The sequence below is a fragment of the Chenopodium album genome, chromosome 1, assembly GCF_948465745.1.
Source record: "Chenopodium album chromosome 1, dcCheAlbu1.1, whole genome shotgun sequence".
NCBI lineage: Eukaryota > Viridiplantae > Streptophyta > Magnoliopsida > Caryophyllales > Amaranthaceae > Chenopodium > Chenopodium album.
The window spans coordinates 15,813,344-15,836,936 of record NC_137834.1 but is presented as its reverse complement, the minus strand read 5'-3'; the positions used below and the strand labels follow the sequence as shown (position 1 = coordinate 15,836,936).

Below are 23,593 nucleotides of genomic sequence, written 5' to 3'. Positions count from 1 at the left end.
CACCTTTCTTGAATTTCTTCGGTTGTTTCTCCCTATAGACCATCTTTTCTTTACCCTTTCCTTTCACATAATTCTTCTTTATTGGCATTATAGGAGTCTTAAACTCAATCCCTTGTGTTCTCGAACCTAGACGATCTTTAGGAGGGGCTTTCTTATTTCCAAGACGACTCTTCACATCAGACTTGCGTGATCCGAATCGTTCCCTCCTGCTTCTAGGGTTCAACCATGCCTTGTATGCACTAGATAAAGGAGGAGGAGCTTGATCACTTGCAGAAACGGTCCACAAAGGTCTTCCAATCCAATAAGTCTCGTACTTGTGAACGTTACTTTCATGCAACGATACTTCACGAGGACTATCGTTATAGCGTGGAACTACTTGTTCAAGTCCATACTGCCGCATCAGTCGAGAAGGGCAATAAAAGGTCAGTTTTGAGATACTAGGAACACGGCAATATGTAGTATCATTCGTGCCAACCATCCTAGTAAGCCTCCACCAAGGCACCACCCAACGAATGGAAAATTCCCTCTTTGCAAAGAAATTTTTCCAATCTTCATACGACATGTTCGCAAAGTAATACTTTTTCATGCGAACTAGATCGTTAGGGCCATATTTTTCAACATCGTCGAGGGCTTCAAATAATTCTAAATGCTACATCAACCAAATCTGCAAAAAAAATAAAATAAAATAAAATTTGCATATTCCCGTGACACGGCAGGTTTCACCGTGTCACGGCAGACATCCACCGTGACACGATGCCTGTTTTGTGTCACGGGGGCTACTCAGAGCATATTTTTACCTGCAGCAGTACCAGAGAGCCCTTCCTGATGGCTTTCCGGTCAGCTTTTTCTTCGTCAAGGCCATGAAATGTTTCTCCAAGGCACCTCGGCATAGGAGATCTTCCAGATTCGACATGTTCAAGCACAGACGCTAAACAAGCATGTCCTACCCTACCGTTTGCAAATAAAAGCTTGCTAAACATGCAAAAAATATATGCCCTTCTACGATATACATGATAAGACTTAGAGATAGGGCGATTAAAATATAAATTTGCAAGTTTTTCTAAGTCTACCTCATTACCACACACAATTCTATTTAAATCTGGATCTGTTAGATTCAGATGGTGTTCAAAATCTTGGTAATAATATTCACATAGGGTAGGCATGGCAATAAGATTTCTAGCGGGAAATCCAAAGATTGGACCGAATTCCGACTCCAATAATCTAATGCTTCCCTAAGAAAATCATGTTCAATAGCTACATGTCGCAGGGCTAGCAAACCCCTGACATGAAATAATTCTAACTCTCTTTTTTCAGCATTGGTCAAAGAGTAAGACCAGTCACGCAATGTATTATCGAAATTCTGAGACATGATTATTGAAATATGAAATTCTAAATTATTTTGTGTTTCGTAATTATGCATATCATGAATAAACTGGTCTTATTTTATAGCAAAAGTGCTCGGAACTGCCCATAAATTATCTTTTCATACGCGTAAAACACACCGCTGAGTAATACGCGTACCGTGACATGGGAAATCCCACCGTGTCACGGGAACTTTTGTCGCGACACGGCAAGTTCTGCCGTGACACGGTGCATAGTGCCGTGTCACGGCACCTCACGCGCTTTCTTTTTTCATCTTTTCCCGTATCTATCCGGATTTTTTTATAGTATTTTATCTTCCCCGTTTATTTTTCAGTTTTCTAAGAGTTTTATTTCTAATAAAATTCTCAACTTTTTTATCTCTATTAATATTATTTTTTATTATTATTATTATTATCTTTATTTTATTTATTTATTTTTTCATCACTTTAATATAATATTTCTTTATCATTTTATTTATTTTTGCTTGTCTTTTTATTTCTTTTTCTTTTGGGGAAGGTCGGTACCCTCCATTACTCCACTTATATTTTCTCCATTACTCCACTTATTTTTTTGTTGTCGTGTCATTAATAAATACACGATCACACACAATGAGTTTCAAGCACACACTAACACACAATAATAAATACATAAACTATGAATAATGTACAAAAGAGTCATAATAAATAAACATGTCAAGTGTCATCATAGTATGTACAAATAAAAACCCTCGGTCAAAAGTCTCTAGAGCCAGAATCAGTATCATCTCCACCCTGCGAATATGGGAACGGTGAGCCGAAGAGTCCCTCCATCATCCGAGTATGGGGAGTAGTGTCCCTACTAGTCCCTGTGACCCCAGCGGTAGTCAAACTCAAGGCAAGACCCGTCCAACCGGAAAACGGTGTAGACTGGCTCAAAGACACGGGAATCGTCGGTGAAGGCATCGTCCCATACATCGGAACTGAGAATAAGCCCGACACCGGTGGAGGAATCCCGGATAATGGAGCTGAAAATGAACCAGGATCCAAGGGAGTCAAAACAGACCCAAACTCAGGCTGTGGAGGCTGTGAAAATGACTGCCGCTACCCCTGACTCTGGCCCGGAAAGCGCTGGGAAGACTGAGGCTGCTGCCACTGAGCCTCCTGAAACGGCTGAGTAGTCTGAGTCTCTCGCTGAGAATGAGAACGCCGGTGAATCTCACGAGATCGTCTACCACGACCAAGCTCCTCCTCGTCCGAGCCTCTGTGCCTCGAGCGCGAGCGGGACCTCCGTTGCTCCTGAAAGATACAAAATCAAAAGGTGTCAACAGTGCAAAATAAAACAAATGGTAGAAATAAAAAAACTGAATGATACCTCAAGAACGTCGCTAGAGCTCCGACAACTCGCACCACGCCGAAGTTTGATGATGCAATACTTCAGGGCGTCAACCAGCTTCATGAGTCCCATCATCTCCGGGCGGTTAGGCTGAGGATAAATCAAAGAAAAGTCAGTAACAAGCGGTGTTAAAAGGATGAATAATGCATCAAAAAACTTACCGGCTCAAAGACCTCGGGCAGAGACTCCTGCGCCTGTCTGTAACCCTCTGGCGCGTCAGCAATATGGTCCTCAGTGATACCAATCGGCCCTGGATAGCTAACAAACTGAGGAGGAATCTCGATCCTCCCCACAGGGCGAATAGTCGTCTGAAAATATGATCGAATAATCAAGTTATTCGACTATTCAAAACAGAGACTAGTAACGAAGATCCTCAAAAGAAATCATACCTCAGGAAGACGGGGTGGAGGAGCCAGAGAGGGAAGCAAGTCCCGCGCATAGTCACTCTCCATGTGTACAAGCTCCTGCCATGGAAAAGTATAGCGCTCTCCCCTGTTTATCAACTCTCTAATCAAGCGTGAGTCCAGCATCGACTCTGGTGGAGATGAGGGCACCACAAAGCGATCGCCGCTATGCTGACGAACGACTCGCTCCCCCAAATACCAGACAAAGCGTCCGGTACCAACCAAAATGGTGCGGTGCGCTGAAAGACGCAAGGCCTCAGGTAGATCAGTCATCCCGGCCCAAGGACGATACTGGACATCAATGGCAACCTGAAAACCATAAAAAGTTGGCGTGAAACAATGGAAACAACGTCAGAAGGAAAATAATAGGTAACAAAACTAATCCTTACGCCAACAGAAGAGATGCCTCGGCGTAGTAGCTCACGCAGTGCAGGGACAGACTCCACCCGCGACTCTCCTCGATCACGCCAGCTGGCCCCGACAGGGAAATCATGGACCGCTCCACGACGCCGGCGAGGAGCCAAGCCTGGGAAGTGCTCGTAGAACCATAGCTGCGATGAAAAGTAATCTTTAGCACATGAGTCGAACAGGTTAAAGTGAAACAAAAAGGGAAAAGATCATCACCTCTACAACTCTCCACAGACCATAGACGGTGATGGGAGACTCGTCATTCAGCTGCCGGCAGCCATGACGTAGCGATAAGAGAAGATCGGCGTATCCAAGGCTGGCCCAACTATAGGATCCAATCTCATGGATCCTGACCAAAGAGGGGAGGTAGCAAAGGAGTACACGTGAACTCCTATCAGGAGAAAGGGTCATGGAGACCAAAATCAGGATGAAGATCCGCACCCGCTGCTCAGCCGATGTATCCTCCATGTCGAAGCCACGAGCTAAAACTGAAGCCAGCTCCGATCGTCCGCTCCTAGGACCTCCTTGAGACACTGGTCGGGTCCTGATATGCTGAACGATCGGACCTAACAAATCAGCTGCCTCAGCCGATCCCCAAGACAGATCAGACATATAAGCTACAGCCTGGTCGGTGAAGCGCAGCCCGCTAATCATACTGAAGTCTAGAGGGGTCACCGTCATCTCCCCCCAAGAAAAATGAAAAGTGTTGGTAGTATCCCAGAAATACTCCAACAATGCGCGAACGACCGTCGCACCACAACCTCGGGGGCTGCGAAACCCTACAACCGCCGTATAGAAATATACTAAACCAGCTGATTCCCATAGGGAGTTCGTAGCAGGATCCCTCGTAATGATCTGGTGAAGTCGAGGGATCAAATCGCCGGCTCCAGAACCGTGGTGGCGAAGCGTGCCATCGACTATGCCGGAGAGTGGGCGATGAGAAACATGGTTTTCACGGCAGAAAACCAACTGGTCTGGAGTCCACGGAGGTGGAACCCACCTACCTCTACTCGTGGATTCCCGAGGCTCGGACTCTAAAGCATCGTCGTCTATACCCTCAGGATTAGTAGGAGTGTCCTCCCAAAAAGCCCGACGCCGGCCGTGGGTAGAAAGATCACAATCTCGTCGCCTAGGCATGCTATTATAAAAATCTAAATGCTTAGCATCATTTCCTAAGACATTTAATTCAAGTTGCATTTTTATAAAAATAAAGATCTAAATACTTAGCATCATTTCCTAAGTTATTTAGTTATTTATCGAATTATACGCTAAATTTTTACCTCCAGGCTAAAAATTGGCAAAATTATGGTATTTAGTTTCTCCATGACAAACTAATACTACAGTTCTCCTAGCCGCATGATACTATGTTCTCCATGACAATATAGTACATACGCAAAATATGTTTCGAAGTTGCACAAAAACAATGAATCAACACATCATGAAATATTTCACAAGGTTTACCACCATTTTTTCACCATTTCAAGTACAAAGAAGTAACATGAACATCATTTCACAAAGTAGTACCCAAAAATGGTGATTTGCTCAATTCTCCATCAAATCATGCAATTTTTGTCTCAAATTTCTCACAAACACACATACATAAATATACAAGTAAAATCATGGCAAGAATTTCAACATAAAACCTCAAAATCAAAAATCCCAAAATTGATTTTTAAGGGTTTTTCATGAAATTACTTACTTGAAGCAAATTTGAGACACAAATTAAGAAGAACTTACATAGATCCTTGTAGAGGTTCGAATATGAAAAATATGGCAAAAATTTGGAGCAAATTCGGTGGAAAATCGTGCAGCAAAAGCTCGAAAAAAAACTCCGGCCACCAGCAGACCGCCACGACACGGTCAAATAAAGTCGTGACACGGTGAGGCTGTCCCGTGTCATGGTGAGCTTGAGGGGAGACGGAGCTCCGGTGACTCCGACGGCAGCTTCAGGCAGTAAACATCAAAAACAACATGAACAGCAGCAACCCGCAGCAAAAGCAAAAAAAAAAAGAAAAAAAAAAGAGCGAGGATGGATGCAGGACCGCCGCGACACGGTGGAGAAAGCCGGCCGACGGGAAAGAAAACCGAGCGCCGGTGAGCAGTCGACGAGGCACGGCAAACCAAAAAAAATTTGAGTTGTTTGGATGAGAATCGGACGAGGAAAAGAATGAGCAAAATGGGAAAGTGTTTGGTATTTAAAACATAAAAATCCCTTGCAACGGACCCCGTTCCCACGTAACGGTCAGATTTTTGTGTGGTGCACAAGCTTTGACCGGTCAAAGATGCTTTTTTGACCGTTTTTCAGCCACTTGATTCCCGCGACACGGGACCCCCTTGCCGTGTCACGGGAAGCAGCTCCGCGTGACGGGGGGCCCTTGTCGTGTCACGGGAATGTTTTTTGTCACACGGCGGTTTTTGTACAGTTATTTGCGAATATTCTGACATTTTGACTAAGGTTATTTTTTGCATAAATTGGACAGTTATTTTTCGCTGGAATTACGCGGAAAATTGTAATTGATACTTAAAGGGGACTAAAATTACCATTTTACCCCTAGCAAGCATCAAAGTCTATTTTTCGGCATTTTAAGCACCTAATATGGTCAGATAATCGACTTAAAGGTGTGAATCATCTGCGGCCCACGTTCGGGGATAATCGAACCATCATATACTTACAAATTTCAGCAATCGTCGGCTTTCCTCAAGCATGGAAAGCGTTATCGGTGGATTTTTCTTCAAGTATAGAAAACCGCCCAGTCGGCTTTCCTCAAACATGGAAAGTGTTAAACGGTGGATTTTTCTTCAAGTATAGAAAACCGCCTAGTCGGCTTTCCTCAGGCATGGAAAGCGTTATCAGTGGATTTTTCTTCAAGTATAGAAAACCGCCCAGTCGGCTTTCCTCAAGCATGGAAAGCATTATCGGTGGATTTTTCTTCAAGTATAGAAAACCGCCCAGTCGGCTTTCCTCAGGCATGGAAAGCGTTATCGGTGGATTTTTCTTCAAGTACAGAAAACCGCCAAATTCCTTTGACGGCTTTCCTCAAGCATGGAAGGCATTATCGGTGGATTTCTTCAAGTATAGAATGACACCAAATTCGTTCGTCGACTTTCCTCAGGCATGGAAAGTATTATCCGGTAGCTTTCTTCAGGCTTAGAAAACTACCAAACTCTTCACTCGGCTTTCCTCAAGCATGGAAAACGTTTCAACAAATGTCACTCGGTGGATTCCTTCAAGCTTAGGAAGCTGCCAAATTCGTTTGTCACCAATACACTGGTGCCAGATACGTATTCTATCCCTTTACTCTTTTATCTGTAGAACTAACATTTTTCTGCAGGTATCGGCATATACAGAGTGATTTAGGATCGCAGAACGTCTTAACTCATTCTCCGTCCCTATCGGCTACTTTGACTATCGTTTTCGGAACTGACGTTTCTACAAACTCAGTCAAAGTGGGGGCTTCTGTAGACACCTAAAAATGTCTCCCCAAAACCAAACCGGATGATAAACAACCTTTCACCGCCACTATTGGTCGGGTTCAGTATTTAATCCCGAGAGTGCTTAAAAAATCGTATTTGATTAAATTCATATTTTTGAACAGTCCATGGATTAGTCTTGATGTTTGGTAAAAGCATAGTTTTAATTTCAGCCCAAACTTATTGTTTTATTATTTATTTTTGGCCCAAACCTTTTATTTATTTTTATTTAATTATTTTCTTATTTTAGCCCAAATAATAATAAGTCAGAAAAGGCCCGAAATTATCAATCGGCACTTAAAATGCCAAATAAAATTAGGGTTAAAAATGTATTTAGACGGAAAAACAGGCTGGAATTTCCCAGGCCATGGCAGGTACCTACCGTGTCACGGGAATCCTTCCCGTCTGACGGTGGGATTTCCCGTGACACGGGAAATCTGCCGTGACACGGGACATTCCGTGTCTTTTCCGCGTAAACCTTTAACGCGTTTTCTATCCCGTTTTCTGAAAATTTCCCGCGTCACACCAAAAATGTACCGTGACACGAGAAAGTGTGTCGTCTGACGGTGGGACTTCCCGTGTCACGGTACAGTTTTTCGTGTCACGGGATAATTTTTTAGGGTTTTTATCATTTTAGGGTTCCGTGTGCTCCCTCAGCACATTTTCCCTATAAATACCCCCTCATTTCTGATGTACGGGGCACCGAGTAATTCTCTGATTTATTTTTCTCTCTTCTATGCTTTAACCTAAACACTAGCCTACCCCTTTTCTACTTCAATATTCCTTCTTCAAGTACTCAAAGGAGTCCATACTTTACTCGTGGTTCTGTCCTTAAGCCAAGGCGTGAAAGGTAGAACTGTTTGAGGGTTTGGCCCCAAAATCAACTTTACTTTATTTAATTTAATTTAATCATTGTTTTATTATTTCCTTAAAGTTACTAACTCGTTTATTATTTTGTAGTTGCTAACAAACAGAATCAAAGTAAGGATCATGTTCCTTTTATTTCTATTATTTTTCTAACGATTTTATGTTGTTGGAATTGTGATTAAATTGGTTTTAATATTAATGTTGTTTTATTATATTTATTGATCACCATGTTGCATGTTTAAAGGGAATATGTAATTGAAAATCACGCCTAATAAGATAATTTGGACAACCGGTTTAGGTTCCTTTTTAATCTTGTTAATTAATTCAAGTGATCACAAATGTTTTAGAATAATGTGTGCATTAATATTAAACCAATTTAGTTAAATAATAGTTTGGAGCGAATTGAATATTTTGTTTGTATGCCTTTGAGATCACAGGAATACTTTTCAATATAAGAATCGAGTAGAGGCCAATACGGGTGAATGTGACTCCATGACTCACTTCGTACCATCATCCCCGATCCTCCTTTCGTGGTTCCGAACCATATGGAGTTAGTAATCTCATGGATTATGAATGGGGTGTAACCTTCACGGGTCAATCGTTGTTGCCTATCGTTGTCCCTTATTCGTGGTTGCCTTTTATGATCCGTGAACGGTTTACAAGTTCCTTAAAAACTTGTTGGCGGCTCCCTACTTTCCTTGTCCCTAATCGTGTCCCTTACCGTATATGTCAATTCCCACTTCCTATGAGTGCCAAGCATATTCAAACATGCTTTTAACGTAGGCGCACTTCGAGCGACGCCTACAGTCGTCGGGATGCATGAAGATCTGATGATACCCAGAAAATGCGTCCATGAAACTAAGCAAGGCATGGCCACTTGTCGAGTCGACTAACTGATCGATCCTCAGCAAGGGATAGAAATCCTTCGGACACACCTTATTTAGGTCCGTGAAGTCAACGCACATTCTCCAAGTGCCATTTGCTTTCTAAACCATCACCACATTGGCCATCCATTCTGGATACTGACAGGGTTCGATGAAGCCTGCATCCAGCAACTTTTTGACCTCGGTTGCGTTGTCTCATTTCTTGTTTGCGGAGTAATTCCGCTTCTTTTGCTTAACTGGCCGACACGTGGGGTCGACGTTAAGCTTATGGGAGATGAGTTCTGGACTTATCCCGGGCATGTCAGCTGCCGAGAAAGCAAACACATCTCGGTTGTCCCGAAGGAGTTGGATGAGTTTCAACGCGGACTTTTGGATCAAGATCCAGCCCGATTGTAACGCATTTTTCGGCGTCTCCTTCGGTCAACTCGACCGTTTTGGTCTGCTGGTCCAGCTCCATTGCAGTAGGGCTGGACTCTTCGTCTTTTGGCCTGCTGTCTATGTCAGCAGGGGTTCCAGATTTTTTCTTTTTCGGCTGACTCTCTGAGTCTTTCGGCTCAGACGATGAGCTAGCCTTTTCTTTTCCTGGCCCTTTTTCTTTGGCCAGGTCTCCTTGAGCCGAAGCACTTAGGCCTTTCGGCTTCTTCGCGCTTGGCTGCCTATCTTTCTCCTCCTCATCCTCGTCGTCATCTTTGGAATGACTAGTGGATGGCTTGAGGTAGTTGCACCTTCGGGCCTCCTTTTGGCTGCCCTCGATCCTTTCGGGGTAGCCGGCATCCGAGACATAGATCATCAGCTGATGATATGTCGAGACTACCCCTTGGATCTCGTGAACTATGGGTCTCCCCATGATCACGTTGTAGACGGAAGGAGCATTGATGACCAAGAATTTGGTCATGACGTTCCTGGCTGCCTCATCACAACCGATGATGACAGGAAGTGTTACCTTCCCGTCTAGATAAGTTGAGGCCCCGTTAAATCCGGATACCGGGTAGGGTACTGGCGTGAGGTGCTTGGGCTTCAGCTTAATTTGATTGTAGGCCTTTCGGAACAAAATGTTTGCTCCGCTGCCGCCATCAACAAGAACCTTGCTGACGTCGTGGTTGTCCACCGTGGCGATAATCACCAACGGATCCTCGTGAGGGTACGTCACCCCCCGGCAGTCGGTGGATGTGAACGTCATGTTCGGCACCGGCGACTGGGGAGGCTGAATGCTGACATTGTTCACCTGATAGGTCAGAGCCTTAAGGTCACGTTTGTGCTCCCTCCGAGAGCATATTCCTCCCGAGATAACGTTAATTGGAGGAAACTTTCCCTCCGCATTTTTGCTGTTCTTTCGGGGGAAATCAAGGTCTTGTCGAAAGTCCTTTTCGTATTTCTCAACCTCTTTTTTCTCGCGGTGATCCGCGATATATTTTTTCAAGTATCCCTTCCGGACCATATCTTCGATTTGGTCCTTCAGCTGGATACATTCTTCAGTGTTGTGTCCCTGTGATTCGTGGAACTCACACCACTGATTTTTATTTTTGCGCTGATACCACTCAGGGAGTGATCTCGGCTGCGTATAGCTCTGCTCCTCCTTCGTCACGCTGTAGATTTTAGCGCGCGAGAGGGTCAGCGGAGTATAGGATTCATATCTGCCTGTGAAAGGGACAGATTTTTCTTTCTTCGGCTTGTTGGCCGAAGGTTGCTCCAAGGCTTTTGCCTTTCCTTTCGACTTCTGGCCTTGGCCTTCAGACGATTATTTTTTCTATCCACCCCCCGGATTGGGGCTGGGATTTTGTTTTGTTCCACTCTTCGGTTCGGATAAATTTATCTGAGGCGTTCAAAGCCTCTTCCAAGGTCTGCGGGGTGTGCATGACCATGAAATCAAGGAACTTCCCGGGCTGAAGGTCATTCTGCATTGCAAAAACGGCCAGTCCCTGGTCCAGCTGAGAAACGCTGGACGACTCGTCGCTGAAATGAGTCAAATAGTCTCGGAGACTCTTGGTCTCCCCTTGCTGCAGGCCCATGAGCTCTGCAGTGGTCTTCTCTCGGCGGTTTGCCGTGGAGAATTTGCTCTTGAACTTGGTGGACAGGTCGTCCCACCCCGTTATAGAGCCTTCCTTTACTCCCTTGGAGATCCACGCTTGCGCGACCCCCTTGAGAGTGGTGGGAAAATATTTGCACCAGGTCGCTTCGGACCTTGGGCAAAGATGCATGTGCCCCTCGTAAGAGGCAATATGGTCCTTCTGATCCGAAGTTCCAACATATGTAATGTGCGACGGTATTTTAACCGTAGGCACATACTCTTCTTGAATCCATTGCTCGAATGGAGAACTGGTAGGTAGCATCATGGCCTTGCCTTTATTCCTGGCCGAAGGGACCGCGCTCCGCCCTCTTAGAGAGGTAGGAGTGGTTTTCGTCCCTGGCTGGGAAGATCGGGCCTCTGCTACAGGAAATAAAAGGCGGCTATGCACACTCGGTTCCCTGCCGCCGGGTCGGTCGAGAACGCTTTGGCGAACAGTCTCAGGTCGCTCTCGGTGAGCAGTTTCCGGCCGAGAGGCTGAGCTGCTGCTCTTATGAGTTTCTGGCCGAGAGATAGAGGATCCTTTAAAAAAAGTGAGGGTTCTTTTTCCTCTCCCTTTCGGTCCTCCAGGTATCCTCTTCCCACTCTTCCAGCTCCTTGAAGGAAGGAGGTTTCCCCCCTTCGTGGTCGAGCTTCCTCCGCTGATGCCTGGTATGCGGAGGAGTTCGGTCACGAGGTGGAGGCATGTTTTGTGCCCTCATTGCTTCCATGAGCACCGCCAGCGCTCTTGCCACCTCTTCCGAGCTAGGTCCCACTAGAGGGGTCCTCGGATGAGTGTGAGAGTGAGAGCGGATGGTCAATGGTTGGCTTTGGGGCGCTGATTGAGTTCTATGATCGGACTGACTTCTGTTAGACCGAGGAGGGCTCGGTCTATGATGAGAGTTGTGAATTACGGGAGAAAGGGAATCCTCCCGGTATGATCCTCCCCCCGAACTGGCACCTTTAGAAGAGTTCCGGTCCGGTGAAGGTGATGGTGTAGGAGTTTTAGGCCTTTCGCCCGCTCCTTGACTTAGTCTCTTGTTCTTGCGGTTCTTAGCCATTGCTACTAAGATTTTTGCAAGATGATTTTGATTGGCTTAAAGATATTTTGAAAGTCTTCCCCACAGACGGCGCCAAATTGTTTTGGGTGAAAACAATGGGACCTTGCCGAAGGTCCAATGAAGTGGATGAAGACTGGTCCGGTCCAAATGATGCTGGGCCGAAGGTTTCCTGCACAGCAAGCACACGTAAAACTGGCCTCGGGGGTGGATCCGAGGAAGACCCCTCCGATGCCGAAGTCAAACAGTGTTTAGAGAGAGAAAGCTATGCAAGAGAGTTAATGCTTGAGGCTTTAATGTGAATGAATGACAAATGATGTAATTGAAGGCTTTTATACCTTAGGATACAAGGAAGGAGGATGCTTGGGCCGGAAATGATCATGGGCTGACCCTGACAATTTGGACCACTTGACTTTATGCTGACTTGGCTTAAATGGAGGCTTGGGCCTTGACCTTGGATTATTGGATCATTTAATGACTAGGCCCAATTGGCTTAACTGGACCCAAACATGATGTAGCCCTAAACATTACCATTGTTGCACAGGTGATTCACCTTCCGCATTTATCTTTACTTATTACCTCCGTTAACTATCCATGTGCAATTATTAAATTTTTTATATCTTAGTAAATAATACCCACATAATAGTTTCTTTGAAATCTTATCAATCTACATCAATGAATTTTTCCTATGATCATTTTTGCAGATGGAAATGGGCTATAACAAGTATGTTAGAGATTTGGTCACAACACTTCACAACATCCTTCATTTGGCTAACTAGTTACCATCGTTTCAAATCCAACAAAAATGATTAGTTTTTTTATTTAATTTAATTCTTTTTATTTTTATTTTTTATACTACTTTTGTTAATTTTTATGTGCAACTTTAAGATATTATTTATGAGGTATAAAATATTCCAAAGTTACACATTAAAATTAACGGAGGTAGTATTTTAATGATTGAGCTTGTACATGTTTTTCGATTTCATTCCAGCTTAAGCTTATATAGAGAATAGTTGTTTAATTATTACCCGACTTTTATTGAATAAAAGTAGGAAAGTATATGCCCGCATGATACGGCTGCAAACGCTATTTTTTATATGAAACACTTCCATTTTTGTCACTTCAAAAAGGGCGCATATGCTAGTATCGCATTTTCCGAGTATAACGCATCTTGTCGTTTTAATTAACTAGTACAGGTGCGCCGCGCGCGTTGCGTGCGCACCGGTTTGTAAGGCTTATTAAGAAAATTATTAGCAAGACGTATAAGTAAGATAATTAGCTTAGTTTTTGTAAATTTTACATGATATAAATTATTAGCAAGACGTATATGTAAGTTAATTAGCTTCGTTTTTGTAAATTGTACATGATATATACTTGTATACGTTATAAATTATTGCGTTATTGTGTCTTAGTAGTAACCGATTAAATGATTTTAGAGACTTGGAGTGCTGATTACTGATTCTTGGTCTTGGGAGTTAACTTACCCAGGGGAACATATTGAGGCTTCATCTGACATTGAGTAATGTAACAAAGATTATCACTTAATGGTTGACATGGTGAAGGCTATACAATACATGCTAAGACAGAAATAAATAGGATGCTACTGTACGCGCACCGTTTTGTTAATATAATTTAGGAAACCATTAGTGAATCGTTTAAATAATCAACTTGGTTTAGCTTTTGTAATTTTGTGCATGAATTTGTAGTTGTATGAAATATAAGTTATTAGAATGCGTATGAAAGATATAATTATTTCATATCGAAATATCTAATGTTAGCAATTATTTAGATCACAGACAATTGATAAGTATCAACAGAAAATTAGAAAAGTTAATATCATTGCTTGGATTGGATCACATGTTTGAGCTTTGTCTTGCTTTGTGTTAATTATTTCTTGGGCAGAGGTTACTCGAGTTACTTGGTTAGAGGTTACTTGAGTTACTCCTTATCGTGTAACTCCGTAAGTAACCCCTGACTGAGTAACCCCTCGAGTAATCCATGATTACCCCTCGAGTAACCCCTAACTGAGTAACCCCTCCCCCTCAAGTAACCATTGATTGAGTAACCCCTCAAGTAACTTTGACTTAACCCTCAAGTAACTACTAACCGAACCCCTTAAATAACCCCTTATAGAGTAACTCGAGTAACCACTGATTGAGTAGCTCGAGTAACCCATGACCAAGTGAACCCCTCGAGTAACCTTTGTCCGAACCCCTCAAGTAACCCCTGATCGATTAACCTCTCAAGTAACCCTTGACCGAGTGAACCCCTATTCAGTTCTGTTCAGCTCCAATCAATTCAGTTCATTTAAGCTCCAATCAGTTCAGTTCAACTTAGTTCAGTAAATATAAACATGCTCTAAATAATTTCTTCACCCCAAAAAATTATATACAATTTACCTCACTCCTAGATAAATAATGTACTTTGCCCTAAATAAATTGCTCTTGCATAAATAGTTCGCTCACCCCTAAAAATCACATGCAATTACGTGTCTCACCCTTAAACAAATTGCTTACCTTTTCTTCAAAAAATAGAATACAAATAAACCATACACTGATGCTTTTTTTTAAAAAAAAAATAATCAATATCTTGTCTTCAAATTTAATTTAAAAGCAGTCAAAAAAGTTTTTTCTTTTTACTACTCTTTCTCATAGTTTTAAATTTTGGTAATATTATAAAATTTATTCTCACTATCTCCCCTCCTAATCTCTCCTTTTATTACTTCCATCTTGTTTTAAATCCTGTCTTAAATTGACATGATTTTGATATTGTACGAATTATTTCATATTCTTATACAACGTACTATTTTATACTACCAGATGCCATTATACCTTTAAGGAAAACACTTTGATACTTATTAAGAGTTAATCAATAAGTTGATAATCCAAAGTAAATAACAATCTTTAAGGCCCTGCACTAATCATACCATGAGTTGTTAGTTGAAACTTAAATTGGTTGATTAACTATAAATGTTTTTTTTTTTTTCCTGTGAACAAATTCCTTATTTTAAACACATATATATTAAGAACTTTATCTACATATTCTTGATAAAAAACAAATAAACAGGTGCCTAAACTTACACTTACAAAAAGAATGATTGACAAAATTGTAAAGATACAATGAATTGTCAAAACAGAAGATATGAACAAATAGGTAGTTTCAAATTTTCTGGTCCTTAAGTACACCATGTTTATACCCATAGCAAAAATTGGGGGTCTAAGTTATGTAAACAACGTGACCACATCTTTCTTGTATCCTCTTACAGTTAAAAACCTCGGAATGTTTTCCACCAAAAGATCCAAGTATTCCATATAAAATATAGGTGGGTGATGGAGGTGGTGGCGGTAAGCTAACAAGTACCACAACGGTCATTCTTGAGTATCTTAGCAACTTCAAGGTAGTGTAAAGAAACTTCACCTGTTGCTCATTCACAACTACAGGTTTACCATCAGCCATCAAAGGATTGCCGTCCCTCTCATCTATTTCTTTGATCTTTGACATGACAAATGTAACAAGAGCGGACCTACAATGCAATGACCAATGTAACAATCAAATTCTCATTACAATGCAAAACAACAAAAGCTTCAAAATTTAAAAACTAACATTAATGTCACACAATATCATTCTTTTACAAGGATACAAAGAGCTAATAAGAACAATTTTGTTATTTTCGTTCTATTTTCATGAGTTTAATTATGAAATTAACCCCATTTTTAGGTAGTAAGAAGGCCTTCTAACTACCTAAAAACCATTTTCCGGACTTTCCGCTAGCTCTAACAAGCCAACCATGCTATTTCTACCAGAGCAAAGTGCCCAATCAACAAAAACCTTTATGATGAAACAAAGTATTATATATTCTTTATACAGAGTGTAATATAAGACAAAAGCGTACAAATCTGAGCCTTTTTATGTTCAAACAAAGGCAAATCACATGCAAAATCCAACAATTATCTGAGGAAATTTAAGATAATTTAGAGTAAAGTGTGACATTCTATTGCTCAATTGCATCAAATCGAAAAAAACTCAACTACCCAGAAATATTTTACTCAATATACTCACATTACAGCTTAGTACATACAAACGATTAATACAATTTCAATTCATTCACAAGAAAATTTCTCAATTTTAAGTTCCGCACCCAAGATTTTTACAGATTAGCATTGTATCTTATACCATGCCCACATATCTACATCGAAAAATCAATTTACAGTAACATAGATTCAAGACTCAAGTTTAACATATGATAGATCAACAACCAAACATCAGATTTTCTAAAGCTTAGTCATGAAAAAAGTTGTTATTTTCTTTCAAAGATTTTGGAGGTCTTAATTTCTAAGATTGATAGGCTGCCTTTACCAAATGGAGTAAGGCCACAACTTGGCTACAAATTTTCAGTTGTCATCCAGCCAATATTCCAGACACCCACATCAAGTTACTCTTATCACCCATTTATAAATAAATGTAAACATAGTAAGTATCAACAAAGAGAGGCAATAATTTTAATTGAAAGTCCTAATCTACAAAGAGACAACTTAATTTGACAAATTGAAAGTCCTAATCTACAAAGAGACAACTTAATTTGACAAATTGTTTGACAATTTTTCATCAATCAACCTCCGAAAACAACAGAGTAAAATAAAAAATTTTAAAATTTTTTTTTAAAAAAAAATTTACCTTAGCCTCGGAGTGAGAGACAAAACATAAGAGGAGAAAGAAAGCGCGACATCGAGCACAACCTTAACAGCAGCATCAACACCAAAAAGGAATTGTTGGAGATGGGACCTGTTGCAAGCCTATGGTTCTTCTCTTGACATATATGTTGTCTTTCTTTTGGACAAACCCTGCAGTAGAGTAGTGCCAACTTTCTAAGTGACATTAAACAGGCCAAATCTCATCTATCCTTGTATTTCAACATTAAGAATTTAAAAACAAGTGATGTTAAGTCCATACCTGGCTCCTTTGAGCATCTTCTTTGATATCTTTCCCTGAATTCGGGCTTCACTACTTGATCAGGCAAGGGAGCCCCTGCAATGCTTATTGCTCAAAAAAACCCGCTGTCTTTCTGATTCATCTTCCCATCTCTAATATAGGCGGACAATTGCAACCACTTCTAAGTAATGGCAATCTAATCATAAATTTCAGCATGGAAAGAGCAAAAAAAAAAAAGTCTACTGCTCACCCGCCTCAATGTGTTCAATCTGTAGAGGTTTCTGCCCTTAATTAAGAGGGGATTAAGTAAAGGTAGTGGTTTGTGGCCTTTGCTCCAGAGAACCTCAACCTGGAAATTGTAAGATGGTTAGTACCAGATCTTTAAGCATGTTTGCTGTCAAGATAAATGATATTTGAGCAAAGAAATGTTTTTTGGGCATTTGAAGATAATCAGCATAAAAGGTCTAGCATTGTGCTATCATGGAAGGAAAAAAAAAAACCTTAAGGGGCAAGAATAAGACGCCATTTGATAAGGAATTCAGCACTAAATAAATGAGTCTGCTAACATTTTGCTACAGGTACAAGTAATAGAAATACAATATCCCTCCCTTATCATTATACATATCAGTCAATACTCGAGATCATTTATCTTGATCTCCTAAACATTTTTATTCCTAGCTAGCTACATTTATCTTAAATCAAGTTCCCAACACGATATTGTGGTCATACATCCCATCGTATAACATTAAGAATTTACGATCATAGGACACAATAGATTTATGTCTTAATTTCATACTATCACCCAACTTAACCTCTTAAAAAAAGCTAAACAAGATCATTAAGATGCTTTCCTACACATAAAACAATGGAAAACAATTTTCTTGATTTCCTAAATGTTTCGACCCTAGCTAGCTACAGTCATCATGAATCCAACTCTGCTCATTAGCAAACAAGACTCTAAATTTATCCAAATTGTTTGAAAAAAATCTAAAGTAGAACCCGTAAGAAGGAGTATAAGTGACCTGAAATGTAAAGGGAATTATAGTAAGAGAGTCACAACCTTAGAAAAATTGTATCCAAAACACGATAAATCTTTCATAGTTGACTCCAGATCAAAATCCATTTAAAATTTAGTACTTCATCATCACTACTTCAATTCAATTATCAATTACAATTAATGAAATTGAAGGTAAAACTTTTACACAAACTTGACAAATAAAAATAAAAACTAAAATTTTACAGAGTCCAAGTCGATTTGGGTGAGGTCGATAGTGATTAGTGAGGCATGGTCCCTTATATTTTCTTCTGATTTGCAACCACAAATCATTAAAAAGTCTTTTACCAAAAAATAACATATAAAATCTTTGAAACATCATATCAATTAATCAAGCAAAGATGAAATACCCAAACAAAATCATGAAACTGACACTACCTAAAGATCTGAGCTTGAAGCTCTACACAAACCCAGAAACAATGGAACACTCAAATTATAATCCTTGAACCCGCTTTAAAGAGTATATAAAATTAGAATTTGACATGCCCAGATGAGATTCATGATGGAAAACTCAAACCCCAAGTCAAAGTAGATTTTAATGGAGAGCTCAAACACCAAGTAAATTGGCGATGAACCCTAGATTTAGATCATCAATCACCTGAAATTCATAATTAAGGGGTCATATGAAAACACAAACCCCTAGATTAAATGCGAAAATACCCACAATCTATTTCATTCAAGCAATTCATCGAACACTTTAAGATCAAATATTTACAAGACAAAAGAAAATAATATAACATTAAATTAGATTCGAATGAACTCACCTTGGCACAAACATTGACAACTCAATCAAGAATATCTTCTTTAATTCAATCTTGAACATCTGGGTTTCCTACAAAATCCGCCAAAAAATAAAATAAAAAATAATCAAGCTTAGAAGAACCCTAAAGATCTGAGGTTGAAGCTCTACACAAACCAAGAAACAATGGAACACTCAAATTATAATCGTTAAACCCTCTTTAAGGAGTATATAAAATCAGAATTTGACATACCTAGAATGCAAGCGAGCAAATTGTTTCTTACACATTAAGCATTACATCAAGAGACACAAAATTCATAAAGAATCAAACTTTACAACCTTAATCATCAAATTTTGTGACTAATGAAGTAGTTTAGAATTTCAAAACCCAAAATGCAAGCCCCGTGAGTAAATGTGAGAGTGTGCATAATTACACCCGTTCTAGGATAGACACCCTACATAACGACAAATAACACACTATAAGCATATTATAGCGAAATTTCATGCAATTTAGACCCTCAAACTCAACAAGAACACACCATAATTCGATGAAACTTACACTAAGTAACTACACAACACAAGGTGCTTTCCTCATACTTCACATTAGTACTATCATTTCCCGGAAGTGAGACAAAGTCAATTATCAAAATCTTAGATACACAACACAATTCCAAACACAGGTATCAAATTCAACGAACCAAAACCCCTAAATCTAAAATAATTATTTTTTCACTAAATCATAAGAATGATCAGAAAGTAACAAAAAAAAATATTAATATATAGATGATAAAATAAGAGCAAATATACCTGAAACTGCTTTGGTATATAAAGAAAAGCATGCAAATTTGTAAATGATTTAGGTCAAGGAATTCTACAAAACAATAGATAGAACAAAACATGAATTGGGATTTTTGTCCCAGCAAAATGGAAGCTTTTTAAGTAAAAATATTCATTAAACTGTTTATTTCGTTAATTTGATCAATACAGTATAGTATAAAAGAGATGAAAAATATAGATCAAATATAGTGATTCTTTAATTTTACCTAACAAAGAAAGCTCTGGCACTGGAAGCTACCATTAAATGATTCTCTTTCTTCTTGTTTTTGTATAAAGCTTACTCAAATTCCTCCTGCAAAAATACATAAATTCATACAATGTTAAGTAAAAAACCATAGATAGTTTAGAAATATTTCATATGCACGGGATATACAGATTTTAAGGAAAACACACAAAACATCAAATTCCATAGCCATTTGCACAATTTAATGGAGGATCGGAGGCTAAGGTAATTTTTTTTAAAAATTTTAGAATCAATAAAAATTTACCTGAAAAATTACCCTAGCCATTTCCAGCGAACACCCTCTCTCCTCAGTATTCGGGCTCAATTTTCTGTTTCTCCCTCCTGGTTTGTAAAAAATTAAATCAACAAAAATTTAGAATCAATTTCAATTTGAAACAATCAAAACCAAAATTAGGAGGAAGATCAATGACCATGTTTCTGGGCATGCTGAAGATGAAGGCGTTCCTCGGGATTGACGATCAAAGAGATATACTTGAAATTCGTGGATGTTGAGACGGTGGAGATGTTGGTGATGCTGTGGCCATTTTCCGGCGAATGAGAAATGAGGCTTTTGATGAATCGACGGCGATCATAGGCTTTTTTTTATTGGGTTTGGTGAATCGGTGCACGACTCAGTGTTGGGAATGAGTTGGATGAAAATGGAGTTTGTGGGTTTTAAAAAAGGAGAGAGAAATATGGGTTCTCCTGTCAAAGAAATAAACCCTAAATCCATCAATCTCACCAAATTAAACAACCAAAGAATTATGAGGATAAGATTAGCATTCAAAATAAAGAACCCTGGCCTAGGATTCGAGAAGAGAGAGGTTGAGTGAAGAGGATTGCCTTGATATATTGAGGAGAGAGATTGAGAAGTGATGAGGAGAGAGAAAAAATAGGAGCAAAATGGAGAGAGATTGAGAAGTGATGAATACAGTGAAGCTGAGAACTGAAAGGCTGGAAAAGACGACAAAACAAAAAGAAATTGAAGAGGGCAATAAGGGAAGGGCAGCATGCTGCAAGAACAAAAAATTATTATGGCAGGGGCAAATCCGACCTAGCACTGTTCATAAGGAAAATCCTAAAAGTAAAAATTCCCCACCCCAATTTGGCTTTTATAAAGGGTTATGGATAATGTTATCATTGTTATTCCAAAGTTCATTACAGCCGTTCATATAATATTTGAAAACCAGCAACTTGCATATGATATCTATACCTTAACTCCTACATAAAAAAATCCATATACTCCGTAGGATTAATTTTATTAAGGAAAAAAGTTATTTTCCTTTATATATTGCCCCTTTTCTCTCTCCACATTTCTCTCTCCAAAAACCCTAGCCTCCATTGTTGATTTTTGATGGGGCTTTCATCGATTTTAATCGGTGGAAAGCCTCAATTCTTGTTTCTTTATTGTTTTTTAGGTTTATAATAATGCTTCCTCCTTTTGGGAGGATCTTTTCTCCCTCGAAAGAAAGGGTTTTCGATCTCCTTCGAAAGACAAGGGTTTTTCTACCTCATTCGAAAGATAAGGTTTATCTCCTCTTTTCGAGGGAGAAATTTCTTAGTTTTGAATTCATGGTAGTAGATCTAATGGATTGTCGTTAAATTATTTCGTTGGTGAAAAAGTTATCAAGTTTTCGAATACGGACAGATGAATCAGAAGGAGAACATCCTCACGGCTACAAAGGATTGTTAGATTGTCTCTCCAACAAGGCTGTAATTTTCAGCGATATAAGCGGGAGATGCTCTGCAGTGCAAGATCTACTCGACGATCGTAGTTTTTATGAAGGGAAATTCTATTTGATTCAATATCTTATGTATTTGTTAACGTCAAATCTCTATTGTAGATGTCGTATGACTTTTAATTAAGGAAATATTTTTTCTTTTCAAAAAAAAATTAAAAAAAAACTCCGACATAAAAAGGAAAATTCCACTTTTGATTCCCAGAACCATTTCAGTAACTATGGTGTCAATACTTCTTCCGTTACTATATAACTGACACGTTTGACTAATTTTCGCTATTTATATACCCATCAACGTTCTTAATTAATAAACAGGTTTGACCATCATTTTGTGGTAGCTTTAATCATATTGGAAAAGGTATTAATATAAAGTTGGATAATGTAGACACCTAAAACTGTCTCCCCAAAAACAAACCCGATGATGAACAATCTTTCACCGCCATTATTGGTCGGGTCGAGTATTTAATATTTGGATTGCTTAAATCCATGTTTAATTCCAATACATTTCATAAACCAACCCAATTCCTAACCCATTTCCCCAAACCATATATATCTAATTTTTCTCTTTTCATGCCTTTAAACCAAAAATTATTCATTTCGTATCCTTTATATAAAAACGTTTAGTCCAGTTTATTTTGTTCCATAATCTGGGTCCACTGATTAAATAGTTGAAAGGGGCTTGAAAAGAGCTTTTCAAAGATATATTATAAGCCCAAATCCGAGTTATAACAAATAAGTTATGGTCAAAATATTAAAATGAGCCCAAACCGAACCTAAGCCCACCTTACCTACGACCCGATGATCATGTGGAGGGTCCAAAGGATTTAATCCCATTCATAAAAAAATTAGGATTAATTAGAAGATTCTATAAGTTTCCAAAAGAACTTAATTATCCTTTATGAAAAGATAAGATTAAAGATTTTGAAATTGAATAAAACTCTTCTTTTTTAAAGTCCTAATTCTATTAGAATTGAAAGACGTTTAAAGATAGTTAGATATTATTTTCGTGCCTCATTCTTTTTATCCAAATCTTAGATGGTTAGATAGCCCTTGAAATATCTTTCCAATGATATATATTAATTCCGAGCTATAACGAAAAAAATATGATTGAAATACCAAACTATATTCAAAACTGACACCGTCCCACTATTGTGGCCATATAATTTATTCTAGAAAATATTTTCATCTGATTTTAATAGGTTTAGAAAGTAGACTTCAACAGCTTTCCAACGACATATTATTTATCTTATTCCGATTTCTAGATCAAAAGATATGATAAAAATAAAGACCGCAATAACTGCTACCTATCGCACGAGCTTTATTCATATTCGAATTCGGATTTTATCTTAATTCTTCAACCCTTGTTTTTTTCATTATAAATAGAGGTCATATCACCTTTTTTTCAATCATCAACAAGCTTTATCAAAAATTCATTCTCTCTTCCTCTCTTCTACACAAAAATAAAAAATCATTCTCTCTCTCTCTCTCTCTCTCTCTCTCTCTCTCTCTCTCTCTCTCTCTCTCTCATATTCTAAGACTTAAACGCATATTCTTAATTACATCATTCCTTCCTTAAGCACTCCAAGGAGTCCATACTTGACCTGAGGTTCCGTCCTTAAACCAAGGCGTGAAAGGTACAAATAACTAAGTGTTTGGACCAAATAAATTCTACTTTTTATTTAATTTAATTTAATTTCAATTTGATTTATATTTTTACTTAAGTTACTAACAATTTATTCATGATGTAGCAATTTTAAGGAACGCGCGTAATGCGAGTAATTAATTAATTTAATTACTTATTTTATTTTAGCAAAATGCTATACATAGCCCTTAGGGCTACATATAAGCATAAAATTTACACTTGAAAATCGTATTAAGTTCAAAAATCATAATAATATAAACACTAATTACACTGATTTACGCGTGTTTTTGTCATGAATTCCTAATTTTATACAATTTCCAAGAGTATTTTTTATGCTTATATACAACCCTTAGGGCTACATATATATAGAATTACCCTTTATTTTAATATTGCTAGTATCATGATTAGGTTAATTTGTATTTGATTTTACTAACAATTTCTTGTTAAATTGCTTCCAATATTAATGTTAATTGTATTGTTATTATGATCACCATATTTCATGTTTAAAGGGACTATGTAATTGAAAATCACGACTAATAAGATAATTTGGACAACCGGTTT

The 23,593-nt window shown here is 39.0% G+C and overlaps 1 long non-coding RNA gene across 1 annotated transcript; it reads right to left on the bottom strand.

Moving 5' to 3' along the window:
* Positions 1-14,919: 14,919 nt before the first annotated feature.
* On the bottom strand, positions 14,920-20,591 carry LOC145642457 (uncharacterized). The gene is made up of 8 exons (XR_014115685.1): positions 20,083-20,591; positions 19,917-19,993; positions 19,635-19,720; positions 18,617-18,684; positions 17,049-17,147; positions 16,820-16,950; positions 16,544-16,710; positions 14,920-15,392 (listed from the first exon to the last, which is right to left on the bottom strand). It is a non-coding gene; the product is annotated as an uncharacterized LOC145642457 (long non-coding RNA).
* Positions 20,592-23,593: the final 3,002 nt, after the last annotated feature.